This window comes from Chiloscyllium punctatum, chromosome 8, assembly GCF_047496795.1.
Source record: "Chiloscyllium punctatum isolate Juve2018m chromosome 8, sChiPun1.3, whole genome shotgun sequence".
In the NCBI taxonomy this organism is placed as follows: Eukaryota; Metazoa; Chordata; class Chondrichthyes; order Orectolobiformes; family Hemiscylliidae; genus Chiloscyllium; species Chiloscyllium punctatum.
The window spans coordinates 98,164,715-98,185,243 of record NC_092746.1 but is presented as its reverse complement, the minus strand read 5'-3'; the positions used below and the strand labels follow the sequence as shown (position 1 = coordinate 98,185,243).

Sequence of the window (20,529 nt, the reverse complement as noted above, 5' to 3'; positions counted from 1 at the left end):
CCACAGAGTGGGAGTAGCTCTTAGCAAGTATCAAATTTTTGCTGTTTCTTATATAATTCACACATTTTGCTTCAATTTTGTGGGTTGCTCTGGATTAGGTGGCAGGATGTGACGTTACGTTTAGAGTACAAGCTCTAACTTTAACCTGACGTATTTTCCTTTAAAAGACTCAGAATAGCAAATTATAACTTTAGAAAGGCAAAGCATAAATTATACCAAACTTGTTGAAATTTGGTTGCAGGCCACACCTTTGCTGCCAGCATAAGTAAACCAATGTTGCATTTTTTTTTCCATACAAGTCAATCAGGCCATGACTCAGTTCACAAATCAAGATAATGCACTACAATCACAGCATTTAGAGTGGTTTATATGGGACTATGTTCAAAGCCGTTCTTAACTCTTTTCAAGAGCAGTAAACATGCTGGGTTAGCTCCTACATCACAGTTTCCTAAACACCCCGAGGGAAATGAATCATACAACCCCCAGAAAAGATCTAAAAACTATTCATTTACATTAGCACTCAGTAGGGACCAATGTTTTAAGTTACTTTCTCATCCGCAGAATACAGCAAGAATGCTTAAAATAAAATTACTTACAGATACATTGCCTTCCACTGTCATGCCATCTGCAAACATACATTGGAAGCTAGTCCTATGAAATGCACACCATTCAATTTCCTTTCACTTCAACTCAGAACTGATCAAATATTTACTTAAGTTGATTTTAACAATGTTATTATATCCTTTGTGCAGAAATTAAGCTCTGGAGTTGGTTAAATATAAAAACTTTGTTGTTCCATTGTTTGTTTTGCTTGTGGAATCAATCCTTTTTATTAATATTTACTTCCCAACAGTCATGTTCTGCTGCTTATTTAAGAAAAAGTGTATTGAACCCTCCCAGTATCATAAGTGCATGCACTGGCCAATGTGGGACTAAGCACACAGACCAGCCGGAGTTTGAGCAATGTTAAATAAGCAGATCTCATTCAGCAAAGCAGTGGGAAGCACAAATGCTCACCTCAGCTGGAAAAGGAAAAATAGGTTTGTGTTCCTGAAGCTGATATCTTGCAGCGTACAATACTCGAAAGTATTATGTGTGTGCATATGTATATACAACTCTGTGTGCTTGCATTTGTGTTAGTCTCTTTATTTGTCTTTGTATGTGGACAAATTTGAGATGCATATATATGAAAGCAAATTACATTCTTTGACTGTATCAGTCTGTCTAAATATTTCTTTATATTCCTGCATGTAAAAGTATGTCCTAATGTGTTTTTATGTCTTAATGTGTGTTTGGATGTGTGTTCGATACGTTTTTGTGTGCATGTGTGTTTGCCTTTACGTTATATGGAAATGTTGCACCAAGTGTTTTGTCACCATTATTCGGCTGCTCCATGATGGCATGGAAGACATGGTAATGACAAATGGTTCCACCACTAACCCATTGTACAATTCGGACCAGCGTCAAGCAGGGCTGATCATTGTCCCAACACTGTTCTCGGTCTATCTCATTGCAATGTTTCACCTCACTGCTGACAAGCTCCCCATTGGAGTGAAGCTAACTTACAGAACATGTGGGAAATTATTCAACATCCACCACTTCTAAGCCAAAACCAAAGTCACCCCAACCAGTGTCATTGAGGTGCAGCACACACATGATTCTTGTTTATGTGCTCTCTCAGAAGCTGTGCTCCAGGCCATTGTCTGCACCTTTACTGAGGTTTATGAGAGCATGTGTCTCACCCTTAACATCCACAAGAAGAGGTTCCTTCAGCAACGTGGCCTGACATTGTGGAGCAAATCCCTGATCATCAATGTCCACGGGGAGCCCTTAGAGAACGTTGACCACTTCAAACACTCAGGAGTGTCCTGTCGACCAAAGTAGCTATTGATGAAGAGATCCAGCATCACCTTCAGTGTGCTAGCACAGCCTTCGGCCGGCTGAGGAAAAGGGTGTTCGAGGACAGCCACATCAGCAAGCTCATGGTTTACAGACCCTGTAATGGTGCCCGTCATCCTATATGGTTCTGAGACATTGACTGTCTTCAGCAGACACCTCAAGACATGAAGCAGTGCCACCAAAGCTGTCAGTGCAAGATCCTTGAAACCGCTGGGAAGAAAAACACACCGACACTAGAGTCCTTGAAAAGGCCAACATCCTCAGCATCGATGCACTGACCGCCAACCCTTGATTTGCTTGGATGGGTTGGGCATATTGTTTGCATGACCAACACGAGACTCCCCAAGCAGGTGCTTTACTCCCAGCTCTGAAATGGCAGGCGAGCCCCAGGTGGACAGAAGAAGAACTTTGGTAATACCCTCAACGCCTCACTGGTGAAGTGCATCATTCCCATAGACACCTGAGAATCACTGACTCAAGACTGTCCAAAGTGGAGGAGGAGCATTCGGGAAAGTGTTGAGCACCTCGAGACTCGCCGTGGGAAAAAAAAGGACGTCAGGCGAAAACAGCAACAAGAGTGCGCTGGCACACCAACACCCCAACCACCTCTTCCCAAGACCACCCTCTGGCCCCAAGCCTGCGGTCACCATATTGGTCTTTACAGCCACCTATGGAGAGGGGAACAGAGTCATCCTCATCTGCGAGACAATGCCAATAATGATGATGATGATGATAATGTCATTTGTACATGGGCCTTTGTGTATCTTTATGTTTGCATGTATCTGTCTTTGTGAGTGTGGCTATCTTTATATGCTGTTCTTCGGCATCTGTATGTCAGTATTTGTCCGTGAATGTATAGTTGGCTCTTTAGTTTTGAGCAGGTATTTGTATACATTGGGTGAGAAAGAATTTTAGTTATAATGCTCAACACTTACAATAGCTCTCCATGTTCACTGTTTAGGCTCAACAGTGGCTAACTCACTAAAGGCTGCTTAATCTACGTAATGATTTGGAGGTGCCAGTATTGGACTGGGATGGACAAAGTTAACAATCACTCAACTCCAGGTTATAGTCCAACAGGTTTATTTGAAGGCACTAGCTTTTACAGTGCTGCTGCTTCATCAGGTATGGAGCAGGACCATAAGACACAGAATTTATAGCAAAAGATTACAGTGTCATGCAGCTGAAATATATTAACTCTAAGTTTGTTTCATATCTTTCAGCTACATGATACTGTAACCTTTTGCTATAAATTCTGTCTTATGTTCCTGCTCCATAACCACCCGATGAAGAAGCAGCGCTTTGAAAGCTAGTGCTTCCTATTAAACCTGTTGGACTAGTGTTGTGTGATTTTTAATTTCATCTATATAAGTCACCACCACCAGCAGAATAGGGGAGAACATCGGTGGAGAAAGCCAAAACCCTTGTAATGACTGAGTCCTTTCTCCTTTGTCACTACAGCCTAGGCTGCATCTGTCTTGCAGCAAAAGGTAGATGTAAAGTATTGACTTAACACCTCTACCATGCACAATTCCTCTTTATGTTCATCCACAAGCTTTTTGTTTTGCAACCTTGGAAATAGTGGTCCTCACACTCAAATAATTGACATAGATTGTGAACTGCTAGGGCACAACACTAACCATTGTCAGTCCCCAGTGGTCACAGCCTGCCAGCCTATTAGTCCCTCTCTATTTTCTGCCTGTTAACCAATCATCAACCCATGCTAATATATGTCATCAGGTCCTTGGGATTTTATTACCATTAACTTATTCAATACCACTACATTAATAATACTATTTTCTTTCAATTTCCTCACAATCTTTAGACTTTTGGATCTCAATTATTTCAGGAATATCTGTACCATGCTGTGTAAAGTTGGAACCAAGCATATGTTTAGTTTCTCTGCCATTTCTCTATTTTCCATTTTCAACTTTCCCGTCTCTGCCTGTACTGGACCCACATCTGCCTTTGCTGAGCTTTTTCTTTTTACATACATACAGAAGCTTTTAAAATCCATTTTCTGTTTCTTTCTTTGGCAATTTCTTAGCCCTATTTTGCTGAATTTTAAAATCTTTCCAAAGCTCATGCTCACACTTTTTTTGACAGCTTCTCTTGATCTAATGTCACCTTTTGTTGATTTATAATGCAGATTTAAATGGACAGTGCAATACACATATTGAGATTCATTGCAATGCTTAGGGACGGTATCTGACATGGGTATGAATTAGGTAATAAGTTCTACAACATGGTTATAAAATCCGAATCAGCTGTGGCAAAGCACTACAGTGTAATTGGTGTTAAAACTATACATTGACAATGTGTAACATGGCAGCCAATTGGGTGACATGTTCTGCACTCAAAAGACCCAATGGTACAAAAATCTTTCAGCCAATTACTATATACAGTAGCTTGGGTAAGTAATTTACTTTGATATTCCAGTGTGACACACAGAGAGTACAGTATGGTTAGTAGTGGTGCTTTCAGAAAAAGATTTAATTTGTACTTATTCACAGGATGTGGACATCACTGACCAAACCCACACCTAATTGTCATTCTGAAGACAATGGTACACTGCCATTTTGAACTGTTCTAGTCCACAAGTACACCCACCGTGCTGATAGTGAGAAAGTTGCTGGATTTTGACCCAGTGACAATATAGCTCCAAGTCAGAATGAATGTTGGTGGTGATGTTCCAATTTATCTTCTGTCGCTGTCCTTCTAGTTGGTTGTGGTCAGAACTTGGAATGTGCAGTCTGAGGAGCCTTGGTGAATTATTGCAATGTATCTTGAAGATGGTACTGACTGGTACCATTGTGCTTCAGTGGTATTGGAAATGAATGTTGAAGATAATGGATGAAATGCAATCAAGCAAGCTACTTTGCCCTGCAAGGTGTCAAGCCTTGAGTGTTGTTGAATTTGTACTCATCCAGGCAAATAGAGAAAATTCCATCATATTCCTGACTTATACTTTGTAAATGTGGCCAACAATTTCCCCACAATCTAAGGAGTCAGGAAATTAGTTACTCATCCATCCTCTGACCTTCTCCAGTCACCATGGTACTTGTATGACTGGTCTATTTCAGTTTCTCTTCAAAGGTAATCCCCAGCATGTTGATGGTAGTGGATTCAGCAACAGCAATGCTGTTGAATATCAAGGAGTGAGAGCTGAATGATCTCTTCTTGGAGATTTTCATTGTCTGACACTTGTGTATTGTTATGAATGAATTTTCAACTGATGGCAAAAAAATGTAATGCTTTTGTTTGGCCAACATTTATCCGTCAATGAACAGAGTCCAAAATACATTAACTGTTTACTCATCATAATCTTGGACTAGAGTCCTGTGTGTGCATACAGCCTTTCATTTCTATTGTTTGATTACCTTCCAATAATCTACAAAGCCCTCAATATTACAGGTAACTGGAGCTTTGCCTAATATGATGATTCTGACTGTCTCTCCTTCACCAATTCTTTGAGACTCCAGAACAGATTTTAGTGACACCTAAACTGCATTAAGTGACCTATCAAAAACTTTGCAATAAGCTCTACCTGTATTGCAAGATAAAATTGAAAGTCACCATATATTTTGAACAGTCTGATGTCTGAATGTTATAATCCAGCAGACTGCATTGACTTCTGGTCCACCACAGTCTCCATTTGAAAATTCACTTCCTGGTTTTAATGTTCCTTCACGGATTTGCCCCAAACATATCTATCAACTCCCCTACAATAACTGTGTTCTTTGAATTTTGGTCTCTGGAGCTTTCCTGTTTTGATTCTTAAACTGCCAAGGCTCTAAGCTGTAAAATTCCCTTCCTGAACTTCTCTCTCTCCTTTTTAAGGACCTTCCTTAAAATCAAACTTTTGACCAGAGGTCTTAATATCTCCTTAGAGTATTATGTTTTGCTTGAGGAGACTGCCATGAAGCACCTTGGGATACTTTGCAACATCAAAACAGCAGCAAATTGTTGTTTGTGTTATTTTAAAAATAGAATACAGGGGATTCCCGATTTATGAGCTTTGGATTACAAACACTTGCCCTGGCGAATGTGATGCTATACAGGTATGTAATTTTAAAGATCCAACATTTGGGTATTTCCTATACTTATAAACGGCTCCTTTATACTGTCCTGCATTGTGTTCTGACTTGATTACAAATCAATTTACAAACTGACTTCAGAATGGAAGCCGCCTGTACATCGTGAATTTTGGAAATAATTTTGAACCCTTTTCTTTTCTGTAGGAAGGCACTAATGGGAATATCTTCTCCCCTTTTGGCAGTCCCTTGGGATCAAAAATGACATGATTCCATTCTGATTTGATTATGTCTGAGATGGTTCCAATGTATGACCCATGGGGGCCATGTGTTTTAAAGGTTTAGTAGGTGGGATGTTCGAAGGTTGGACCCTCACTGCGACACCTTGACTTTGCTGCTACAGATTCCTAATGAAGTCTTTCGATGTGGTTGATGCCTTCCTGAGTGTACTTTTAGATTGGTCATAAGCCTGGGCCCCCACCATGAGGTTGCAAGGATTTTGACCTCTTCAGTGATACTCCAAAATCAACCTGAAAGGTTTCCGGCTGTTCCTTGTCCTTGTCCAATCATGCTCCAATTGTATTCCTCATCGAGCAGTTGCTCAGTTGCTTTGGGAATCTGGTGTCAGGCAAGGCTAGGATCTGGTGGTTTTCCTGCTTCTGGCCTCCCCATAATCCCTCCCCCACCTGCACCTTCCCTTTTTTATTGTTTCATTCCCATTCCAAATCAACCCAGCAAGTTTGTGCCAGTTTATTTTTAAAAGAGATACTTTGTCAGTTTGACGGCTATCCCCTAAACCCCCAATCTATTCTTGCCCTAACCTCTTTCGCCAAGTATTTATCATGCTTCCTTTCGATCATGAATTTGAATCTGTAACAAACCACACTATCAGAGTCGTATCAATTCCTAACCCTGACCCACTGTTTGTGTAAAGGATTTTCCTTATGTTGCCTCTGGTTCTTTTGCTAATCAAGTTAAATGATAACAAATCTGGGCCATCTGATTACTGATCATTCAAACATTGGAAACCATTTTAATTTACTCGATCTAAACCCTTCATTATTTTAGACACCTCCATAAAATCTCCTCTAGCTGCTGGTTTCAGGAGAGCAATGTCAACTACTTCTGGTATCTCTCATCTCTGGAGCCATTCTAGTAAATCTCTAGTGAATGCCTTTGCATCTTTCTGCTGCCCAGAATGATAAAACAAAGCTACAATTAGGTCACACTGTCCTATGTATGGTCACAAAAACCTTTTTGCTTTTGAACTCGTTGCCTCAACTTATAAGGATGTCTGAAACCTTAATGTGTTAAACTTTGCAATCATGGATTTGTCAAACAACTGTGCCGATCTTTGGTTTGCACGTTATGCAATCAACTCCATTACTTTGGGTTGAAATATGTGGATTTTGGACTGTAACAGGAGCAGAAATGGAAGAATTCCACAATATGCTCAATTATCAGCTCTCCATCAAGCTTTTGGGAAAGCTTCAATTTTCCTAGATATGTCAGTCTTTAAATTGACATAGTCAACTCAACTAAAAACAAAAGTTTTTTTTAAAAAGAATAACTTAGAGACACTTCTACACAAAAATTGCCAACATCCTAAACATTGCTTCTGCAGACTGTGAGGTCACAGCACATGTGTTGTTATCACATGTACACAAAGTTTTGCGAGAGGGTGAGGGTTAGCACAAAGCTGGAAGAGTTTAACCAGGCAGTCATTACCTTATTTACTGCATCTCAAGGTCAAATTCAGATTTAAAGTTAACAATTACCAGGATGATTTCAATGGTATCCAATACATTTTTCCCCAAACAGTAGCTCGTGATCCAATGTGGCCTTAATCTACAGATTCCACATTTCTGAAATCCTGAAATCCTGAAATTTCACTGATTTCAGAATTTCCTCATTCTTAAATAGTTGAGTTTTCAACTGCTGACAAGTAAAAAAACTCTTCTTTCTCCTTTGTAAGCTCCTCTCTCTCTCTCTTGCTTGCAGCATCCTTTTTGTTGCCAGTTGCAGCCACCTCTCTGACCCACCATGTGGTGCTCGTCTCAGCCCAATCCCTTCCAGCATCCTTCTTCCATCTCAACCTGTAGCCTCCTTCTCTTTCCCCATTGCAGCTTCATTTGCCACCAGACCCCACACTTTACAACCTTCTCTGTCAACCCCCTCAACCCCTTCTCTTTGTTGAGGCCCCCCTTGTTATCCCCAAACAATCTCCAGATAACATTTGGCAGCTCCCCCAATAAACAGAGCTGTGCCCAACAGCTCCCATGGTCCAAGACCATGCTCAGCCAATTCCTGGGGTTTGATCCCTTACACCAATTCCAGCAAAGTGTTTGCCTCAGTCGGTTACCTTGCAAACTGCTCTTCCAGCCACTGGCTGGTTCTCTCCTTCGTTGGCTGCTGATCGAATCACGAATGAGGCAATTGCCAGCAAGCGCAAGAGAGACTGTGATTGGAAGAGCAGCTCCTCACAGACTGAAAAAGGGTCACTGGACCCAAAATATGAACTCTGCTTTCTCTCCAACAATACTGCCAATCCTGCTGAAATTTCCTAGCAATTTCTGTTTGTGTTCCTCACAGATGCTGTCTGTCTCAGTTAGGGGGAGGACCTTGCTCTGCTTGGACACCAAAGGGGTTTTTACCTTTCTCCCAGACTCCGGTGTCAGGTAAGTGGATGAGATGTCCTAGTTTTAAGCATTTGGCTCCTTGTATCCCTCAGTTAGGAAGAAGATTGCAGACTGGAAGATTGAAGTGGTCCTCAATCTCCTTCTACCAGTGGTGAGGACACTTTGTTCTGAAAGCAGATTTGTCCATCAAGAAGCACCACAGACATGGTCTTTACTGTGCATTTATGAAAAAAATATAACAGGTGCAAGCAACACCAGCAGCAACAGTATATGACCTTTTATGATCTCCTGAGCATTTTTGACTCTGTCAACCATAAGACCATATGGATATCCTCCTTAATTTGTTAAAAGTCACACAACACCAGGTTATAGTCCAACAGGTTTAATTGGAAGCACACTAGCTTTCAGAGCGACGCTCCTTCATCAGGTGATAGTCTATCACCTGATGAAGGATCGTCGCTCCGAAAGCTAGTGTACTTCCAAATTAACCTGTTGGACTATAACCTGGTGTTGTGTGATTTTTAACTTTGTACACCCCAGTCCAACACCGGCATCTCCAAATCATGACTCCTTAATTTGGCCATGCTCCGAAATGCGTTATCACCTTGTACCTCTTCCATGCTGACATGCACATATAATCCTCACAAACTGAACCACCAGCACCAAGTCTATGCAAGTCAGTTCAAACAAGGCAACCACTCTCTTCTTTGTTTCTCTTGTTCCAATAACTCACGTGACCTTGAGCAATTACCCAGAGAGGTGGAGATAGCCTGCAGAACAGATGGGTAATTATTCAACCTGTGTTGAATTCAATCTGAAGGCAAAGCATGTCAAACCTGACAGAGCTTTAGTATGCAAATAATGCATGTATATGCACTCATTCAGAAACTGAGGTCCAGGTCATTGTCTACTCCCTTTCAAAATGGGAGTGTAATAGATAAGAGAATAACATTAATAGTGGAGAAGTATTTATTTCACTCCTGAGATGAGTGCCATCATTCATTCAGATCACAAACATTCATGAATTATCTGTCACCCATGAGGTAAACGCATTAATACTATTTCACCAGATGTTGAAAAAATAAGAAGCTACCATTTTCTCTTAGTAATGCTGAAGGGTTCAATTTGATGTTTACACCACATAGCTCCTCACAGCTATTCAACTCAGCTCACTCTTCTTGGCATTTTCCTGAAGGAGGCTTTCATGTTCGTTAGTCACAGGGGCATTGCTGGAAAAGGCAATTAACTTGCATCAAATGGCCAGGAATGAGCTGGAAGCTTTTAAACCCAATCCTCCTAGGGTGCGTATATCAACCAGCTGTACTTTAACTCTATTTGGAGATCGGTCAATATTCCCAATGCACCTGGTCTCTTTTACAAATCGATTAGGTCATGCTCCGCATTGTGGGATGTAGAAGATCAAAGATGTGGTTTAACTCCAGCTGTGAGGCAGCCTATTAACTGTGGCTTAAGTGGGCCTACAGCTTCCTTACTCAGAGTTTGTTCCACTCCTTTGATTTCCTCCCACCCCTAATAGTAACTTTTAATAATGTGGATGCCAATGACATAGCCTGAGGATAATTTTAAGTGGGCACAAATTTGGCACGATAGAAAATCTGCCTACACTGTCATGTTGGCACATGGCCTGAGCCATTCTGGAGTCTGGGTATTATGAACCACATGATAAACAAAGTTCTTGATGAGATTAGTCAGGCATCCTGTTTTTTCATTAAACATTCTGATGTTCCTATAATTTCCTGAAAGATAGTTCAAACAGGAACATAGGCCATTTGACCCTTCAAGCCTGCTCCACCATTCAATATGATTTATCTGTGCTCTTAATTCCACTCTCCTATCTGCACCCTATAACCCCTAACCTCCTTGTCCATTCAAACTCTATCCCAATTCATCTTGAATAAATCTGAAGACCGAGCTTGAGCTGAAGTTACCACAGTCTTACCAGAGAATAGGGCTGCTCTCTCATTAGAGAGAGAGATGACTGGTGGTCAAGCCAAATCTGCACAGCTGCATTATCATGTTCTGGCATTTACATTCACTTCTATTAGCAATAAATGACAACAGTCCATTTGTTTCCTGATTACTTGGTGTCCTTGTTTACTAAATTTATCTGATTCATGTACCAAAATGCACAGATCCCTGGATTCCTGCACTGTCTGTCCATAGAAATAGTATATTGACTTACCTTTCTTGCTGCCAAAGGAGACAAGTTCACATTGACCCAAATTACTTCATCTGCCAATCTTTCATCCATTTGAGTCTCCAGGTAAGGATGGCAATTTCCCTCCCTAAAGGACACTAGTGAGTCAGATGGGGGTTTTCCACAACAATAGTTTTCATGGTCATCATTCAAAATTTCGAGTGAATGCAAATTCCACATTCAGCTGTGGCAGGATTCATACCTGGGTCCCCAGATTGTTGCCTGGGTTTCTGGGCTAACAGCCCAGCAATAACACCAGTAGGCCATTGCATCCCCAATATCTCTTTGTAAACTCCCTGCCTTTACTTGATACTTAACCTGGGTAAAAACGAGGACTGCAGATGCTGGAAACCCAAGTCTGGATTAGAGTGGTGCTGGAAAAGCACAGCAGGAGCAGGAAAATCAGGCAAAAGTCCTTCATCAGGAATGATACTTAATCTTCCAATCTTCTATCTTGGTGTCATCGGCAAACTCAGCAACCCTTTGCACCTGGGGATTTGTTAGTCCTTAGGTCCAATAGTTTTCGTAACATATTTCCACAGTGATGGTGTTTGTCTTGCATTCTACCATTTCCATGATTTCATTTCATTTCATCTTTGGGAAGCTTTCTGCAAAATATCCATCATAACCTTTACCATTTCTTCGGATGACCGTATAGAGGTTTATAAAATCATGCGGGGCATGGATGGAGTACATTGACAAGGCCTTTTCCCCAGGTTAGGAGAGTCCAAAGCTAGAGGACATGGGTTTAAGGTGAGAGGGGAAAGATATAAAAGGGACCTAAAGAACAACTTTTTCATACAAAGGGTGGTACGTGTATGGAATGAGCTGCCAGAGAAAGTGGTGAGGCTGGTACAATTACAATATTAAAAAGACATCTGGATGGGTATATGAATAGGAAGGGTTTAGAAGAATGTGGGCCAAATATTGGCAAATGGGAGTAGATTTATATAGGATATTTGGCCAGCATAGACGAGATGGACTGAAGGGTCTGTTTCCGTGCCGTACATCTCTGTAACCCTATGACTCTAATTCCATAGAATCAATCCCTCAAAGACCAACATGAGTTGGAGTTACTCTTTTCCTATTCATGTACTTGGAGAGACTTTGTTTTTGTATGATTAACTAGCTTTCTCTTAAACTCTGCTGTCAGCCCCTTTATTATCTTTCTGTTGTTCTTGTGGTTCGTAAAGTCTATCTGGTTCTCTGGTTTACCACTATTTTTGACAATTTGTACAATGTTTCCTTCAATTTTGCATTAACCCTAATTTCTATAATGATGCACCCTTCACAAAAAGGGTGAGGACTTCTGCTGAGGACAAATACTTGCTCAGAGTTATTAAATAGCTCCATAAAAGTCTGCCACTACAGCTCTACTCTGCTACCTTTTAACATCATTTCTCAGTCCACCTTAGCTATCTTTGCCTTCACAGACTTATAGTTATCCTTATTTGAGTTTAAAACTCTACTGATTGACCCACATTTCACTTTGTGAGTAAACATGATATCGGACTATGTTGTGATCACCCTTATCCAGAGACTCTTGTACCATGAGCTGATTGATTAATTTTATTTCAGTGCACAAGAACAGGTTATCCTGATCCTTGAATGGGTCTACAATATGCTCCTTTAAGAAATTGTCCAGAGAACACTCTATGTGCTTGTTTCCCATTTACTTCTGTTAACGTGATTTTCCCATTTTACCCGCAGTTTAAAGCTTTCATGATTATTCTTATATGGCCCATTTGTCTTGTCCTGTACATCCTTAAGGGGACATTTAGGTCCATTCTAGGAAACTGGAAAGCTGTGTAAACACCGGTTTATTTGAGGGATAAGGGCAGAAGATTGGGTCAGCAATCCAAGGAGGCTGAAGATCCAGGAAATTGTCTCTGCTATAGATCTGAAGCTGAGGACAGAGCTACTTCAGACTATAAACTGGCATTGGGAGGTGAAGGCATGGCCTGGGCAGGGATAGCACTTTTGATCTTTACAGCCAATTAGTGGTATTACTGTAAACCATTCAGAAAGCAGGACAAAGATGACCACAACAGGCAAATTTCAAAACTGGGAGAAAGTGAGGACTGCAGATGCTGGAGATCAGAGCTGAAAATGTGTTGCTGAAAAAGCGCAGCAGGTCAGGCAGCATCCAAGGAGCAGGAGAATCGACGTTTCGGGCATGAGCCCTTCTTCAGGAATGAGGAAAGTGTGCCCAGCAGGCTAAGATAAAAGGTAGGGAGGAGGGACTTGGGGGAGGGGCGTTGGAAATGTGATAGGTAGAAGGACGTTAAGGTATCACCCTCACCTTATCACCCTCACTTAACCTCCTTCCACCTATCACATTTCCAACACCCCTCCCCCAAGTCCCTCCTCCCTACCTTTTATCTTAGCCTGCTTGGCACACTTCCCTCATTCCTGAAGAAGGGCTCATGCCCGAAATGTCGATTCTCCTGCTCCTTGGATGCTGCCTTACCTGCTGCGCTTTTCCAGCAACACATTTTCAGCAAATTACAAAACTGGGCATGCATTAAAAAGCCATGGAAAAGCAGGGTTCTGTGGTGAGTCACCAGGGCAGCTGAAGGTAGGAAGTTATGTGGTGACATCACCCAGAACATATCAGAGGTGACAACCCCGTTTTGTGATTATTTGAAATGCACCATCAGCCATGCAGATGGCAGTGCCAAAAAGATGGTGACAGCTCCCTCAAAGATGTCAAGAGGGTTTGAGTGGGGAGAAGGAATGCAGCCTCCCTGCATGCACCACAAAACAGTATGATGCATGTTTACGGAAAATAAGACAAAGTGTCACACAGATTTTGACCTCCCAAGCTCAGTTAATATTTGAGAGAAAGGGAAAGAGTGAAAGGTAGGGTCAGAAATGGGTGAGGGGGGAAATGGCTTTCTATTTTGGGGCATTGGTATGAGCACAGAACATAGAAGAGTACAGCATAGGAACAGGCCCTTAGGCCCACGATGCAGTGCTGGAAATGATCAAATTAAACTTCTGTCTGCCCTTGGTCCATATCCCCCCATTTCTTGCATATTCTAAAAGTCCCTTAAATGCCCATATTGCATCTGCCTCCACCATTACCCCTGGCAGTGCAAACTTGCCCCTCACATCTCCTTTGAACTATCCCCCTCTCACATAAAATGCATGCCCCCTGGTATTAGATATTTCAACTCTGGGAGAAAGATTCTAAATGTCATTAGTATCTATGCATCTCATAATTTTACAAATTTTTATCAGAGGTCCCCTCAACCTCCACTGCTTCACAGAAAACAACTTGACTTTTTTTAGTCTCTCTTTATAGTTCATGCCCTCTAATCTAGTCAGCATCCTGGTAAACCTCTTCTGCATCCTTTCCAAAGCCTCCACATCCTTCTCGTAATATGGCAACCAGAATTGAATTTAATACTCGGAGTGTGGTTTAACCAAAGTTTTATAAAGCTACAACGTGACATCCTGACTCTTGTTCTCAATGCCCTGATCAATAAAGGCAAGAATGCTATATACAGTACCTTCTTTACCACCCTATCTATGTGTGTGACCACTTTCAGAGAGCTATGGACTTAAACCCTGAGATCCCTCTGTACATCAATGCTGCTCAGAGTCCTGCCATTAACTCTATACTTTTCCTTAATGTGTAGCCTCCCAAAGTGTGGCACCTCACACGTACCCAGATTGAACTCCATCTGCCATTTCTCTGTCCATAGCTGCAATTGATCTATATCCCACTGTATCCTTTGATAACCTTCCACACTATCCATAACTCCACCGATCTTCGTGTTGTTTGCAGACTCACTAACACACCCATCTATCTTTTCATCCAAGTCATTTATATGAGGGTACCAGAGGGTGGTCTACATCCCAACCATCGCATAAGTAGTGTGTTTGAGAGAGCTTTAAACTGGATAGGGGTAGAAAGGGATCAAGTGAGGGAGTTATTGGGTTTTGCCATCATTGTCAGATCATCTTAGTAATTGAAATTGAACACAGTGCACAAACTGTATTTAACAAGAACACTATACCATTTAAATGTAACATTTTCTAGCTTATTCTCCACTACTTTGGTGATTTATCCTAACCTTCTACCCATGTATTCCAAGTGGTTAGCTCACTAACTCAACATTTTACTTTTTAACTCCTGTAGCACAAAGAACAAAAGAACAAAGAACAATGCAAGGAGGTTTGTTTTTATTTAATTTTTTTATGGCACATGGAATGCACTGCAAGGTTACAATTTATTGCCCATTTCTAATTGCCCTTGAACTAAATGGTTTGCTTGGCCATTGCAGAGAACACTTAAGAGGCAGCCATCTTGTTGTGGGTTTGAAATTACACCGAGGTCAGATCAGGTAAGAATAACAAACCTCCTTGCACAAAGTCATCAGTAAACCAGGTAGTTTCATAGTTGAAGACTAGCTTTCATTTCCAGATATTATTGAATGAATTTAAATTCCACTAACTGCCACAGTGGGATTTGACCCTGTGACCCCTGCACCATTAGCCTGGGCCTATGGATCACATATCTGATAGCATCGTCAAACACCACCATCTCACCCTCTCACAGTTCTGGCTCACAGGTTTAGTTATTAACAAAGATGAAGAAAGATATCATGGAGGTTGCTTTTTTATAGCTTTACATGAGTTATTTGATTTTCTATGTAGTCTGCGAATGGTTTCTTATTCAACTGCCTACAATATCTCTGACCTGAGCCAACACTTGTGAACATAAAGTTATTATTAGGGCAATATTCTCCTGAAGACTTGGGCTATTACAAGAGCATATACTTGTTGTTGGCATCCATGATTAGTGCATGAGAAATAGGAAAGTATGAATGAAGTAATTTACAATAATACTATGACATTCCATAATTTCTTGTGACTTTGATGACTCCCTACCATTAGCCTTCATCAATAACAAGTTAATTTTTGTTTCTGTCACTTTGGTCCTCCAACTACACATAATTGTGATCATGATTTTGCAAAACATACTTTAAACCTTTTTTCAAGCTCACATTAATAAACAAGGATCAGTTTGAGGCTGGAGGACAGGTCCAGTGAAATTTCTCTTCTCAAATTCAGGTCCTGTTTTAACAGAAGGAGAGCTAACCCATTGCAGTGCAAAGGGATCAGCCCTATGCAGAAACAGCATTTGAGGCATACCATATTTTAGATTTGTGATTTTCAAAAAACATTTTAGAGCTTAGAAATGCTACCTAGCTGACCTATGCGAGGAATTATCAGAACTTTGGTGATTGTTCTGATTGCTCATTGCAATGTTTTCTATATATAAGTGCAGGAAACAATTGAGGAAATTATCAATGGCAGGATCAGGCACTGGACGGCTACATTGACAGCCTAAATTGCCGATGTGGCTGCAGGAAAATCTGAATTTCTCTCTTGGTTTGCCTTTTAGCTTTGGCAACCTAGTTCATACAGTATTTATATCATGTTAAATTTTGTTCCTTTGTGTAGGATTTTGACATTGGCTGCATTAAATTTAATTTACATTGTAGCAATGTTATATATTTTATACTTTATGGTTGCCTGCTTTGATTCAACTGTCCATTCTGTTTTAGTACCTGCTATGAATTTCAGCAGTTTGCATTATGCATGTATGTCAGCACATGTCACACATATGGATCAGCTGCAGTGTATTTAACCACAAAGCTACTTGAGGACCTTCTTAATTATCAACTTTACTTAGGTTTTAATGAACACTATAAACCATGTAATAATACTTAATAGTCTGCTCCTTAGTCTTCTGCAAGGGAACAGTTAATGAACTACCAGAAGCAAATAAATAACATCAAAAATAATAATAAACAAGCAATAAGGCAATTGGAAGTTACAAAGATTTATTCAGGAGCTAATGGCATTTTAATTTTCTCTAGTTTTCGACCAAAGTGCTTTGAGGGCTCATGAATGGTATTGCTGTCTCTTTAATGTGTATGGTAATGCTTCAGTTAATTTAATGCCACATACCCAGCCTGAACATCGTTCATCACCAGCTTTGCAATCTGACGTGCTTTCACTGCTCGTGAAGGCAGTGATGCTTTCAAGCCTGCAGGATTCAAATGATAATTGGAAAATCCATTTCCTTAGCTCAGACTCTACAAAAGCCATTTTAAACCATGGTGCAATTTGAGCAGGTGGATAGTGCAAGGATGGTTGCCCTCTGTCTGATGGCACACTGGCGGAAAGCCTGAACCATTTGCATGGCTTGGCATTGTCAACATATCTGTGTGACTTCAACCAGGTGACTTGTTTGTGGAGAAGGAACGCTATCAGGTGGGTGTCTACAGATCTGCAGTTGAAGTCAACATTTAATTGGGTGGCTGCTTAGGGAGAAAGGATCCAAAAGGTAGGCTGTGTGACCACAAATGTTTTAGTGCCGGTCTGGATATCAACCTTTGCACCGGGCTATTGATTTTCCTACTCAATGCTTAGTTCTAGTGGGATGAGGTACACTTGGGGAAATTTTAAAATTGGATTAAGGCCTGATAAATAAGGTTCCCATCACTTTTAGGTTGACCTTACATATAGCGGTCTCATGGAAAAGAAAACGGGCTTTGGGCTGCCATTGAGCAAGATTTGAAAAAAAATGTAATCCATAATTCTTTCCATTTTCCGGCCTAAATGGAACACAGATGAAAATTGACCCCTTCGTATTATTTTTTCATGTTGATGCATCCATAGAGGGGCTCTTAATAAAATGATTGAGTTTAGTACAGGCTAGGGGATCAAGTGCATTCTTTTATTGCAGAAACCTTTTATCACACTCAATTCCCTTCAGGGTCAGGCTGCTTTATCATACTTCACATATTTAATCTAGATGTACCTTCGCTCTGTATAATTATTTAGAATAGTTACCCTTAGGCTATTACTTAGTGCACCTTGCTTGACCTATCCGGTGCTTGTAATGGGTATAGTTTGACATTCTCTAATCTAACAGTGCAAGTAATGTAAATGCATTGTTATTGTTGCTGATATCTTTCTGCTCATTGAAACAAAACCTTATTTTGTTATTAACCCTTGATGAGTCCAGCAATATTAACTGATCATTGCCTTCCATTGTTTGTTTATTTGCTTGGAATCTGTGAATTGGAGTCTGGTGATTCTGAAAAATCACCCGCATTCGAAACATTTAACCTATCTATGCATTAACCATGAAATTTCACCATTTCGCATTAATAACTTGGCTTCCTGATGTTTAGAATTTTTTTCTTTTTTGCATCAGTGGTCTGCAATCCCATGAGACTTGCTGTTCAGGATGTTTGTTTTTTTGTGGGCATCAAGTGGAAGAAATAATTGTGCACATTTTGAAAACATGAAAGGAAATTTCAGCACTTACGGGTAAATGACTTCTCACAAAAGACGATTGTCCAGAAATGCTAACACAATTTCTGTTTCTACAGGTGCTTCCCGAACCTGCAGGTGGGGTAGCCAGTCTTTCAGGATTGGTCTGAAAATCTCCAGGAGTTGAAGAGTCAATCTCCAGGATATTGCTGTTCTTTATCATTTCTGTGGTACAATGAGATTGAAAATAAACAAACAATGGAAGGCTTTGTATTGTTAATATTTCTGAACTATTACTGCATTCATCAAAGATTAAAAATATTACAAGGCTTTGCTTCAGACTGATTTACACAATTAAGACATCAATAAGAATGGAGACACCAGTTTAGAACCAACATGTGATGGGAGAGGTCTTACACACGAGAGAGCTACCTTTTATTACACACTTTGTAGGTGTACATTGAGGAGGGACATTGGACTGAACAGTGGCGAATGACTTAAATCTCGACATATGTGAGGTTATCAATGTTGGGAAAACTAACAATGCAAGGGAGTACACATTATATAGTAGCACGCTAGATATGCTACTATAGCATCAGGGTGGCATGGTGACTCAGTGGTTAGCACTGCTGCCTCACACAGCCAGGGGCCTGGATTTGATTCCAGCCTTGGGCGACTGTGTAGAGTTTGTACATTCTCCTTGTGCCTGCGTGGGTTTTCTCCGAGTGCTCCGATTCCCTTCCACAGTCCAAAGATGTGCAGGTCAGGTGAATTGGCCAAGTTAAATTGAGTTAGGTGCATTAGTCAGACAGAAATGGGTCTGGGTGGGTTACTCTTCGGAGGGTTGGTGTGGACTTGTTGGGCTGAAGACCCTGTTTCCACACTGTAGGAAATCTAATTTAATCATGTATAGAGGATCAGAGGGACTGTAGTGTACATCTTCATAGATCCTTAAAATTAGCTGGACTTGTGGAAAAGGTGGGTAGAAGGTGAAACGACTGCATGGAGGCTGGTGTCCTGTCACCAAGTCACCCTTTATTTCCTACTGCACAGCATACAAGCTGTGGCCAACCAGCTCAGAGTCAGTCCTCAACTGAGGAGATTCTAATTTGCTGGTTACATTGGTTAGCCAAGGCTTTCCTGATTGGACCAGGTTAACAACCCTAATCAAGGACCTCGCAAAAGACAAGGTCCGCCAGGTTCCATAAGACCATAAGACTTAGGACCAGAAATTAGTCCATTCAGCCCATTGGGTCTGCTGTGCCATTCAATCTGTGATGATGCTGCTCCTTTAACAAGGGTATGCTGTCTTTAGGACTTTTTTCAGAAAGGTTGTAAAAGACCCCGAAAAGTCTATGTTGAAGGGTTTTAGGGCCAATTTGATTTTAACTAACAGATACTACGCCACGCAAAAGGTTTCTAAGTTTAATACAAAAATACTTATACAATGAAAGGGGAGTAGCCAGTTCTCCCAGCTCAGCTATTCTCTGGTTTGGTTTGGTTTTTGGCAGTAGTGTATTGAAGCAGCAGAACCCAAAAAAGTAGATCTAGGCTGGTACTCTCTCTCTCTCTCTCTAACTTCTCTCCTGTAGGACAGTGTGTTTGAGTTTACCTTTGGTGCCAAGGGGTGTTTATGGGGATTGTTGCAAGTATTTGGAACAGCATCCTAAAGTTGGGATAATCTGTTGGATTTTCTGTTACGCGAAGTTACTCTGTATTGTGTTCTCGTTTGTTTGTGTTTCATTCGGTAATCTTGTGAATAAATTCTGTTTTGTATAAAACAAAGTGGTTTGACCAACTGCATCCATTCTGGAATCTCTGTGTTACACCTGCTTAAAACAACTAGCAACATTAGGGCCTGGGCTACTTTCTTGAAATATTTTGAGGGGGTCTTGCCTGGTCCATAACAAATCATGGATGATAAGCTTCTCAATCCCATTCTCCCATTTTCTCCCCATAACCCTTCGTCCCCTTGATACTCAAGAACCTATCCATCTTAGTCTTAAATATATTCATTGACATGGCCTCCAGAGCTTTCTGTGTTAATGAATTCCATAGATTCACCACTCTCTGGCTGAAGAAGTTTCTTTTTATCTCAGTTCTCAAAGGTATTCCCTTTACTCGAAGGCTGTGCCCTCATGTACAAGTCTCTCCTACCAATGGAAACATCTTCCCAACATCCACTCTGTCCAGGCCATTCAGGATTCTGTATGAGATTAGATTAGACTCCCTACAGTGTGAAAATAGGCCCTTCGGCCCAACAAGTCCACATCACCCTTCTGAAGAGTAACCCACCCAGATCCATTTCCCTCTGACTAATGCACCTAACACTATGGGCAATTTAGCATGGCCGATTCACCTGGGCAGCACATCTTTGGACTGTGGGAGGAAACCGGAGCACCCAGAGGAAACCCACGCAGACACGGGAAGAATGCGCAAA

The 20,529-nt window shown here is 41.0% G+C and overlaps 1 long non-coding RNA gene across 1 annotated transcript; it reads left to right on the top strand.

Moving 5' to 3' along the window:
- Positions 1 to 980: 980 nt before the first annotated feature.
- LOC140480265 (uncharacterized) lies at positions 981 to 19,787 on the top strand. Its single transcript, XR_011961240.1, has 3 exons — positions 981 to 1,040; positions 8,526 to 8,611; positions 18,209 to 19,787. It is a non-coding gene; the product is annotated as an uncharacterized lncRNA (long non-coding RNA).
- The last annotated feature ends 742 nt before the right edge of the window (positions 19,788 to 20,529 follow it).